Here is an 8,371-nt window from a genome sequence, read left to right as displayed (position 1 = left end):
AGTCTTCTATCAGGTTTGTTCGAAGTCCTGCCATCATCATCATCGTCAGCATCACTGTCATCCACCGGCAACTGCAGCATCCATTAGAGATCCATTGCTATATCATCTAATCAATAGTACCTATTCCCTCATTAGTGGACGTTAATATGACGTGTTCCACCCTCCGCCTTTATGACAGCTTGAACGTTGGGACACTTTCACTGAGTTGTGTGAACGACTGTGGAGGAATGGCAGTCTTTTCTCACAGTATATCAAACTGTATCTGGTTATGTGACAGGTATGTATATGTGTCCCGGAAAATAACAACCTGCGAAGTGACGTGGTTCAAATGGCTCTGAGCACTACGGGACTTAACATCTGAGGTCATCAGTCCCCTAGAACCTAGATCTACTTAAACCTAACCAACCTAAGGACATCACACACATCCATGCCTGAGGCTGGATTCGAACCTGCGACCGTAGCGGTCGCGCGGTTCCAGACTGTTGCGCCTAGAACCGCTTGCGAAGTGACATATCAGAAGAAGGAATCTAGCGAACAGCCCTTCTCCCATACATCTCCAGGGCGTTGACAAGATTCCCCCGGCCAGACAGGACCCTCTAGCAGTCTCGGTACTATACCGTACATTATGTACATGTGGAAAGATCTGTGAAACTTCTTGGCAGATTGCTACTGTGTGCCGCACCGACACTCGAAGTCTGGACTTCATCCTTTGACAGGCAAGTGTTCTACCAACCGAGCTGCCCAAGCACGACACATGACCCATTCTGACAGCTTTATTTCCACCAGTAACTCTTCTCCTACCTTCCAAACCGCAGAGAAGCTCCCCTGCGAAACTTGCAAGACTAGCACTTCTGGAAGGAAGGATGTTGTAGAGGCTCAATACTCGCTTAAGGCTGGGAAAGCCGTCAACCTGGTCTTTCTCGGTAGCTTAACAGAAAGTGATGGCGTTATCAATTGACAGAAAATGGTGGCATTGTCACATTCACTTTTAACTGATACTACAGAACTTTTCTCTGGAGTAAGCTCAAAGTTGAAGCCTATGCTCAAAGTTAGACGACTAAAGAGTATTTGAAACAACGTATTGTTGCAGCGTATCCAATGATATGGAACGAATCTTTTCACTCTGCTCAGATGTCCTAGCACCAATGACTGCAAACTTTTATTACAGTGGTGAGTGAGCATTTCGAAAGCTTTATAATATAAATAAATTTTCAAACAGTGTTTATGATCAACTGTTTTCTTTCTTGTTGATTTTGCAATACAAGAGTCTCTATTGAAAAATTAGGAAATGTGTGGTACGGTCTTCTGGGACCAAACTGCTGATTTCATCGGTCCCTAACCTTACGCACTACTTAATGTAAGTTAAACTAACTTATGCTAAGAACAACACACACACCCTTGCCCGAAGGAGGACTCGAACCTCCGACCGGGGGAGCAGCGTGGACCGTGACAATGCGCCTAGACCGCGCGGCTACACCCACGCGGCTCTGTATTGGCATTGACCTCTTAACACGTAGTTAATACGAGTATTCAGCAATTGCTATACCAAAATTCCCTACTTTGAAAATGGATTGAATTTTTAAAGTGCACTTTAATTTCAAGCCTCCAGCAGAAACAAGAGTAGAGTTGTAACCGCTGTTAACTTAGAGGCCACGTCCTTTCTCTTCCAATTGGTGTGCCGGTCCCAACCACATATACCTAAGTGTGAATAGTATCGGCTCAATATAACTGTCCACCTCCTTCGCTACATTTTCACGCTGTTGTAGTGACTATGTTGTTACGGATAGCTATGCGATATTCCTTCTCACACGCATGCATCTCTGAAGGAGCGGCCACTGTGACGACTACAGCCGTTATGAAATACATGAAATGTATTCGCACTAGCGCTCGGTTCCAGACTGTAGCGCCTAGAACCGCACGGCCACTCTGGCCGGCTATATCTGACAGTTATTACCAAACTTAAAATCGCGCCACACGCTCTCTTGTCAATTCTGATGCACACTAGAAAGATAGAATGTATAATACATAGTCATTAGGCAGAAGCAACAGCAACAGCCCTTAGGTATCCACTGCTGCACCATATAAGGGAATGACGACAGTTAGAATTTCATTGTCGTCATTTCCTTTTATATCTGACAAATGGTTCAAATGGCTCTGAGCACTATGCGACTTAACTTAGAACTAATTAAATCTAACTAACCTAAGGACATCACACACATCCATGCCCGAGGCAGGATTCGAACCTGCGACGGTAGCGGTCGCTCGGTTCCAGACTGTAGCGCCTAGAACCGCACGGCCACTCCGGCCGGCTATATCTGACAGTTATTACCAAACTTAAAATCGGGCCACACGGTCTCTTGTCAATTCTGATGCACACTAGAAAGATAGAATGTATAATACATAGTCATTAGGCAGAAGCAACAGCAACAGCCCTTAGGTATCCACTGCTGCACCATCTGATCAAAAGCTTACAGATACTTGTTAGTAGACTGTAATGTGAGGTGTGTCCTCCTTTCCACTTCATAGCTGCTTGAGCTCTGCTGGGGACGCTTTGAACGTACCGTAATGTCTACATCTACAGCTACAAACATACTCCGCACGCCACTGTATGCTGCATGGTGGAAGATACATTGTAACAGTACTAATCATGTCCTTGCATGTTGCAATAACAGATTGAGGGATAAACGTCTGTATATAGGCCCCCCTGTGAGCCCTACATACTCTTATATTATGTTCATGGACCTTTCGAGAAATGTACGTTGGCGGCGGAAGGATCGTACTGCTGTCAGCTTCAGATGCTGGTTCTGTGAATTTTCTCAATAGAATTCCTCCAAAAGAAAATCACCTTCCCTCCAGGGACTTCCATTCGAGATTTCGTAGCGTCTCCTTAACACTTACGTGTCAATCGAACGTACCGGTAACATACCTAGCAGTTGAGTTACTTCGATGCCTTCCTTTAATCTGAACTGATGGTGATCCCAGACACTCAAGCAGTACTCAAGAAAGGGTTCAACAAGCGTTCTATACGCGGTCTCCTTTACACTTGAACCAAAAGTTCCAAAAACTCTCCCAACAAACAAACTCGACCATCTGCCTTACCCACTGCAATCCTTACATTCTCGTTCCATCTCAAATTCCTTTTCAGTGATACCTATAGATATTTAATCGATCTGACTCTGTTACGTAGCACACTATTAGTTCTGTATTCGAACATTGTGATACTGTTGTTCCTATTCATGTGCATTAACTTACATTTCCCACCATTTAGAGCTAACTGCCATTCATCACAACAACTAGAAATTGTGTCTAAGTCGTCTTGCATCATCCTGCAGTCACCCAGCACTGACCCCTCCCCATAAGTCATAGTATCATCAGCATACACCTGCAGATAGCTGCTCACTCCATTCATCATATAATTTGTCTGTTTAAAGACTAGTAGTAATCTTGTCACACATTCCAAGCGCACTCCTGGCGATTCCCTTGTATGGAATGGCAATTCAATCTCAATGTAGACAAGTGTAATGTACTGCGAATACATAGAAAGATAGATCCCTCATCATTTAGCTACAAATTAGCAGGTCAGCAACTGGAAGCAGTTAATTCCATAAATTATCTGGGAGTACGCATTAGGAGTGATTTAAAATGGAATGATCATATAAAGTTGATCGTCGGTAAAGCAGATGCCAGACTGAGATTCATTGGAAGAATCCTAAGGAAATGCAATCCGAAAACAAAGGAAGTAGGTTACAGTACGCTTGTTCGCCCACTGCTTGAATACTGCTCAGCAGTGTGGGATCCGTACCAGATAGGGTTGATAGAAGAGATAAAGAAGATCCAACGGAGAGCAGCGCGCTTCGTTACAGGATCATTTAGTAATCGCGAAAGCGTTGCGGAGATGATAGATAAATTCCAGTGGAAGACTCTGTAAGAGAGACGCTCAGTAGCTCGGTACGGATATGTGTTGAAGTTTCGAGAACATACCTTCACCGAAGAGTCAAGCAGTATATTACTCCCTCCTTCGTATATCTCGCGAAGAGACCATGAGGATAAAATCAGAGAGATTAGAGCCCACACAGAAGCATACCGACAATCCTTCTTTCCACGAACAATACGAGACTGGAATAGGAGAACCGATAGAGGTACTCAGGGTACCCTCCGCCACACACCGTCAGATGGCTTGCGGAGTATGGATGTAGATGTAGATGTAGATCTGATAAAACACTCGTCAAAAAGGACGGCGTACTGGGTCATTGAACCTATTATTTCAGAAGCCTTCGAGGCACACACTTATGTGGGAACCTATTCCGTATGCTCATACCTTCGTTAACAGTGTCAAACCGTGGTACAAACATACATGAGCACTGGCAAGATACAGTGTTTATTCAGCAGTTGTCAGTGACATTCAGTCGCATTTGGCCATTGAAATAATTCAATGGTAACAGATGAAAATTTGTGGCAAACCGGGAGTCAAAACCATCTGACCCTAATTCCCAGCATGTTACACACTACCAGAGCAGAGTCATGAATCCGTTACTCGGCATTTCGGATTCCCGTAAGTGGTCAGGCTCGGTGGGCATCCGCACAAGGATTATCGATCGTCTTACCGTATTGGTATATACGTTTATGTGGTGCCTGTTGTTTTGGGCATGTTCGAAAGAACACAAATCACGTACGTTCCTGAAAAAAAACTCTGACAACGTTATGCCGTTGTTCATTAATTTCTAGAACTAAAGATCGCAACTAGAGATGTTCTTTGCTGCACTAGCCGTATGGACTTTCAATTCAAATGTGTGCATATGAAATGATTAAGTAAATTAGATTCAGCAAAAAGTAAGAAAATTCTGCACCCGATAGCTTCACACTGTGGGAAAAAGTATTCACTCATTACTAGAAATGTAAACATAGAAACGACTAACGAACCACTTGCAGCAAGTAATACCTTCAGTGGCAAGTTATCCCTCGTGCATGTTGTTTCTGATATGCGGTAAATGTCGTCCAACAGGAAAATAGACGGGAAAGGGAAAGAAACAGCTGTAGAGGAAAGGCACGCAGTTATAATATGACAAGAGAAAAACATTTTTAGAAAGAGCTGATATTATTCGAGGAAACCGGACGAGTCTCGTTTCAGATTGTATCGAGAGGATGGACGTGTACGAGTATGGAGAGAACCCGATGAGTCCATGGACCCTGCATGTCAGCAGGGGGCTGTTCAAGCTGCTGGGGACCCCATAATGGTGTGGGGCGGGTGCAGTTGTAGTGGTACAGGATCACTGATATGTCTAGATACGACCCTGACAGGTGACACATAGGTAAGCGTACTGTCTGATCACCGGCATCCATTCATGTTGTTCATTCCGACGGACCTGCTCAATTTCAAAAGGACAATGCAACACCCCACACGTCCAGAATTGCAACACAATGGCTCAAAGAGCGCTCTTCTGAGTTGAAACACCTCCGTTGGCCTCCAAACTCCCCAGTCAGGAACATTATTGAGCATATCTGAGATGTCTTGCAACGTGCCGTTCAGAAGGGACCACCAGCCCCTCGGATTTATGGTCAGCCCTCCAGGATTCATGGCGTCCGTTCCCTCTGTCACAACCTCAGACATTAGTCTAGTCTATGCGACGTCGTGTTGCAGCACTTCTGCATGCTTGTGGGGACCCTACACGATATTAGGCAGATGTACGAGTTTCTTTGGCTCTTCAGTGTAGTTATGTATATTGTAACTGTCTTTCCATGTATGAATACTTTTCCCGTACTGTGTGAAGCCAGCTGGTACTGAATTTTTACTTACTTCTTGTGGAAGGCTAATTCAATTAATCCTTTAATATGTACAGAATAGAAACTAAATCCCATACCCTTCGTTTACGAAATAACATCTCTGGTTCCGATATTCAAATGTAATAAATAACGTTAATTTGCATTAACAACGGAGTATGAATACGTTTTTCCGTGACTGCGAATATACACAATGGTAAGGTAAATCGAAGTACTGAATGCGATTTTGAATATGTTTGTGGTCGAAACGCGTTTCTGTGTACACAAAGGTATAGCCATCAAGATGGACAATTATACTGATTAGTAACCATGTTCGGGGACCCATGTAATGATTTTATGTCATTTATAGACCAGACTATATGAGCTTTAAATTAAACTTCTCTCTGCTATTATGCTTACAGAAGCAGCGCCAAACAGGAGCCCCAAATCAGCCCGACGCTACACTTCCGTATAACAACACTAACTTCCCCATTAGACAGCAATCATTTGAATTTTGAAAACAGAACAATAGTAGGCCCTAAATATTACAATTTTGCTGAGTCTACTAATCGAATTTTACAGTATGAAGCTCTACTGAAGTTGTCTGTTTTAAACAGCCATACTAACAGGAGTAATTATTATACTTCGGTGAAAAAACAGCGAAGTTGATAGAGATAGCTCTGTAACTATGTTAGAAGACTTTAGGTTAATTAATAAGGACGTTTATTGCATTTATTAGGATTGAAACAGAATTACAATATCTTCAACGGTTCTGCAAGTATCTAAGGGAAACAGCTTTGCTGAATGTCCCCGTATGCAATTCATTTTAAATTCATTTTAAAGCAAGATTAGCCGAATAGCTCTGCGTGATTGCCATTAAAAAAAAAAAAGAAAAGAAAGAAACAAAAAGAAAACACCTGAAGTCGCAATCGAGGGCCGTGACTCTACTCGGAAAATTTCTCTTATATATGATGATTTCGCCCCTTTGAGTTACCATACTTGCTAGAAAGTCCTGAAAGTAGTCACAAAGCTGGTCTATTTCGCGCTCTACGTGATAATGCGGAACTGTTCTATACGCCTTTCGGAATACACGTCTCGATCTGATATTGCTTATTACTTTGTGTCCTGTTGTTATTAATCGCTGCGCAACCTGCTGTTTTCCGAGCACGCTGCAGCGAGTCCGGCCCGCACAAAAAGCGACTGCAATAATTCGGCGGCTGCCGGCTGCCGGCTGGTGGGTGGTTGCAGGCATAAGGGCGGCGGTGGCGGTGGCGGTGGCGGTGGCGGGGCTGGTCCCAGCGTGGCGCTGCATTGGTATTCCGCGCGGCTGTCCCGCCCGCCGGCGGACGGTATAACGCGCCCCGGCGGACGTGTGCGGGATGGACAACCGCCGACAAACAAATTCAACAGGGTGGCCCGCCGCCAGCCCCCAGACCGCCGCCCCCGGGCCACGGAAAACAGCGACCTCTGCGCGCCTCGTGGGGACAGCGTCTTGCACCGACGGAAGTCTGTTTATTTACGATTTGCGATACGCAATGAAGCTGTAATTGTAAACGGAGGGAGACGTGAACTGATTCTTTCAAAGCCTCTTCTACATCTACTTCTACATCCACACTCCGCAAGCCACCTGACGGTGTGTGGCGGAGGGTACTTTGAGTACCTCTATCGTTTCTCCCTTCTGTTCCAGTCCCGTATTGTTCGTGAAAAGAAAGATTGTCGCTATGCCTCTGTGTAGACTCTAATCTCTCTGGTTTTATCTTAATGGTCTTTTCGCGAGATATACGTAGGAGGGAACAATATGCTGCTTGACTCTTCGGTGAAGGTATGTTCTGGAAACTTCAACAAAAACCCGTACTGAGCGTCTCTCCTGCAGAGTCTTCCACTGGAGTCTATCTATCATCTCCGCAACGCTTTCGCGATTACTAAATGATCCTGCAACGAAGCGCGCCGCTCTCCGCTGGATCTTCTCTAGCCGCGCGGGATTAGCCGAGCGATCTGCTGGCACGGTAACTCAGCGTGTTCGGTCAGAGAGTTAGCTAACCTCTGTAATAAAAAAAACTGAGTTAATGGATCAACGCCGAACTGAAACGGGTGTCTTGCGACGTCCGCCCAGAGCAGATACAACGAACAAAATGAGATTTTGTACTCGCTTCGGCGGTACATATACTAAAATTGGAACGATACAGACAAGATTAGAATGGCCGCTGCGCAAGGATGACACGAAAAATCGTGAAGCGTTCCACATTTTTTTGCCAGCACGGTAACTCAGCGTGTTTGGTCTCTGTAATACAAAAACTGAGTCAAGGAATGAACGATCAACTTCAAGGGATGTCTTGTGACGTCCGCCCAGACAAAACGCAACAACTATACCGAAAAAAAGCGGTCTAAGGCGCTGCAGTCATGGACTGTGCGGCTGGTCCCGGTGGAGGTTCGAGTCCTCCCTCGGGCATGGGTGTGTGTGTTTGGCCTTAGGATGATTTAGGTTAAGTAGTGTGTAAGCTTAGGTCCTGATGACCTTAGCGGTTAAGTCCCACAAGATTTCACAATTATTTGAATATTTTGATATTCTCTATCTCTTCTATCAACTCTATCTGATACGGATCCCACACTGGTG

The 8,371-nt window shown here is 44.7% G+C and overlaps 1 non-coding gene across 1 annotated transcript; it reads left to right on the top strand.

Moving 5' to 3' along the window:
* The first annotated feature begins 7,899 nt into the window (after nucleotides 1–7,899).
* Nucleotides 7,900–8,006, top strand: LOC126096065 (U6 spliceosomal RNA). Its single transcript, XR_007522021.1, has one exon. It is a non-coding gene; the product is annotated as a U6 spliceosomal RNA (small nuclear RNA).
* Nucleotides 8,007–8,371: the final 365 nt, after the last annotated feature.

This window comes from Schistocerca cancellata, chromosome 8 (assembly GCF_023864275.1).
Source record: "Schistocerca cancellata isolate TAMUIC-IGC-003103 chromosome 8, iqSchCanc2.1, whole genome shotgun sequence".
Lineage (NCBI taxonomy): Eukaryota > Metazoa > Arthropoda > Insecta > Orthoptera > Acrididae > Schistocerca > Schistocerca cancellata.
This window is presented reverse-complemented; position numbering and strand designations above follow the sequence as displayed.